Source organism: Mesoplodon densirostris, chromosome 4, assembly GCF_025265405.1.
Source record: "Mesoplodon densirostris isolate mMesDen1 chromosome 4, mMesDen1 primary haplotype, whole genome shotgun sequence".
NCBI lineage: Eukaryota > Metazoa > Chordata > Mammalia > Artiodactyla > Ziphiidae > Mesoplodon > Mesoplodon densirostris.
The window spans coordinates 146,440,378-146,443,766 of record NC_082664.1 but is presented as its reverse complement, the minus strand read 5'-3'; positions in this window follow the sequence as shown (position 1 = coordinate 146,443,766).

Sequence of the window (3,389 nt, the reverse complement as noted above, 5' to 3'; positions counted from 1 at the left end):
CTCATTCTTTCCAAGCTCACTGGAGCCTGGGATGGAGGAGGCGGAAGAGACACCCTCAGACAGATCCAAGAGGCCTGTTCTGGGGCATGGAGAGGGGAGTACAGCAGAAAGCATTTTCCGACAACTTCCCAATACAGAAGGGGAAGGCGTGCCATAAATCTTGAGTGGGTACTGTGTGTTGCATTATTTCTTAAAATATTTTTTCAGGAAGTCACTTTCAGGGTTGTTTTTGTGGGGGAGGGGATACGAAGGAAGAGGAGAGTTAGGGGCAGAGGGGAGGAAGGGGGAGATCGGAGGACTCCAGGAAACCTCACTTCGGAAACATTCCCTCCTTTCTGCTAAACCTGTCTGCCATCCCACAACTTCCATCGGCCCTGCGCCCTCCCCTCTCTGCACACCCAAAGTCCTCACCGCTGGGCGCTTCCCACTGCCCCACGACCCTTGACCTTGGCCTTGATGGTTTGTTGGGGATGATGGGTCAGGATCCAGAAGCTGATCCCACCTTCCACCCGCAGTCAGAGCGCACCCCGCACCCTGCCCGGCGGCAACGGGAAGCCCAGAGCCGCCCGTGCTGCCCAAGGGGGCTGAGCAGGGATGCCCCAGCCCCCTCTCCCAGTCCAGACCAGCTCCCTGATGCTGCCCTAGGCGAGACTACCGCCCTGGCGCCCTAGCCCCCTCTCCCCAGCCTCACTGAGACACAGCAGACAGCGGCACTTACGGACCGGGAAGGGGGCCGGGGGCCAGCGAGGCAGCGGCGGGGGTGGGGCGGCTGCGGGGACAGCGGCTCCGCGGCCCCTGATCTGGCGCGTTCCCGGGCTCAGGCCCGGCTCCGGCCGCTCTCCAGGCGCCCCTGCCCCGGCGGACGCACGGCCGAGAGCCGCGGGAGGCGAGCAAGGCAGCGGTGGTTCGGGGGCTCCTGGCGGTACGCGGCTTCTCCGGGCTCTGAGCAGCTCTCAGCGCCGCCTTCTCGGGCGGGCACGGCCCGCAGTGACGTCAGCGCGGCTCCCCCCGCCCCCCCTCCCCTCACCCCGACCAGTGCGGAATGGAGGGGGCGGAGGCAAGCTGCTAGGGGCTCCCATCCCCGCGCCCCGGCGCTTCCTTCCCCCGCCCCGCTTTCCTCCCAGCTTTTCCCGGGGAGTCGCGGCGCCATTCGAGCCCTCCATTCCCCTTGCGTCGCCAGGCTCGTCCAGAGCTAACAACAACCTGGGAGCAGCGGGTTGGAAGCCTCGCTGGCAGCTCTGAGCTAAGGGATCCGGGGAGAATGCTTTGGGGAGAATGGAGAGCTGGGAGGATGGGGGCGTCTACTCTCTGGGCTGAAAGGGGACGTTTGACCTTTTCCCCTACGCAAGCGTTGGTTAGGCTGAGGGTATCCACGCTGGATTGGCCGGTCCCGGAGCCCCAGTGTGTGCTCAGAAGGGATATTTTAGCTCGGGGAAACGTGTCCCGAGCGGAGCGGAGGGTGCCCTCCAGTCTGGGTCCTGCCTCTCCAAAGCCCAAAGCCTCCGCCTCCCCTCTCCCCGCCCTGTCCTGGGCTGTGTACCTGCAAACTGCATGCTCTTGGCCGACGGCGCCCCGGAGCCGCTGTCCAAATGCTGAACTCGGCCTCCTGAGAGGCTGGCTCCCGACGCCCCGCTCCCTTCGCCCAGCCTTGCTCACAGGGGCCGGCAGGGGGTTCTGGGACACCCAGCGCGGAACCCCGGGAAACTTTGGTGCTCCACGGTGATGTCGGAAAGCTTCAGGGAAGGAGGCGAGCGGTCAAGGAGAGGCGGGAGCCGAGAGGACAGGAAGAGCAGCGCGCCTTGTCGGTCGCCCTGCCTTGTCGCCTAACCACCGTCTTCCCCCGCGCGCCCTGGCCGCTCGTCCCGGGTCCCCTCTGCTTGTGTGTTTCTCCCGCCGCCACAGCAGGGGAGGTCCCTCCGGCTGAACTTGTCAGCGGGTTTCACCATCCATCACGAGCCAGACAGACGGGCCAAGTTCACGAGCAATGCTGTTAACCCCTTGCAAACTGAGCGCCTCCCATAGGAGGGAGCCGCCTGGCTGGGGCGCGCTCTCTCCGATTCTAGAGGCATTGCCTCCTAAAAGCTGTGGCCGCCACAGCGCCTTTCTTCTTTCCTACTTCTCTCTTTCCTGAACAACTTGAGGAAAGGTCTACAAGAGGGAAAGATGATTTGTCTCGCCACCCCACCACCCCAACGCATTTCTTGACCATTTTTTCCTGTCATTTTATTTACTCTTCTGGTCTCTATAACCTCTCCTGTTTCTCCTCTTCTAAATTACTTTGACAACAGTGAAACTGACTGCTTTTCTAATTGACTTCCCCTTCTTCTGCTTTGTGACAGTTCATTGTGGAAAAATTGAGAAAGATCAGAAAAATATGAGATAAAAATAATAATTGGCCTTAATTTCTACACCCAGAGGCCTGACTTTAAAAGAAAAAGAGAGAGAGAATATTCTCATTGGAAGAATCTCGATTGCTGGTTGTGTGGGGTAGGGTGAGCCGAGGTGGGGAGGGCACCTAGCTTTCCTGAAATGGATGGAGAAAGAAAAACAAAAACAAGCTCTGAGGAAAGGATCAGAGAGGGAGACCTGTCCAGAGAGATCCTGCTAGAGGAGTTTTGGAGAGACCCAGTGAGGTGGAGGGCTAGAAACAGGGACCCAGAAGAGAGAGAGAGAGAGAGAGTGCATTTAGAATCTCCACCAGAGAACAAGGGCAAGGCCCAGTCACTCCCTCCCCCCTCCCCCTCCCACCCTTTGGCCTCCATTCTAGCATCCAAAGCCCAAGAGAAGCTTCTAGTCTCCCTGGGCAGCCCAGCTCCTGAGCCTGACCCATAGTGGAAGCCTGGGGTCAGGATTCCTGCCCTGAGCAAAGACTCGGCCCTGTTGGAGAACCCTAGCCATCTCTGGGAGAACTTTCTCAGCCTCTCCCTGCGGTCCGGCCGACTTGGGCCACTCTCCCCCCCTCCCCCCATTTCGCATTGAATTCCTGGCGTCTGGTGGCTGGCGGCAACTAGGGCGACCTACCAACTTTTCCCCTGGGCATTTTCTCACCCCCTCCACCCCCCAGTGCTTTCTTTTCTTCTCCCTGTGCTCTTTTTGAAAGGAGGCACCCAGGCCCAGAACGTGTTCTGCAGTTTAACTACTTCCAAATTCTTTGTTCAGGTCACCCCGGGACTCCATTGTCCGCTATTGAGAGCTCAGGGCGGGCGGGCGGGCGGGTGTGCCTCAGCCGAGCAGGCCTGAATCCATTAGGCCGCTGCTCTGGCCCCTGCCGCCCATTGACGCGCCCGCCAAACCCGGGCCCTGGCGGCCCCCTCCCGTCCTCTCCACTCCCGCTCTCAGCTGCCCTTTTTGGAGGCCGCGGCGGAGTCGCACGGGGTTATCTGGGTCTC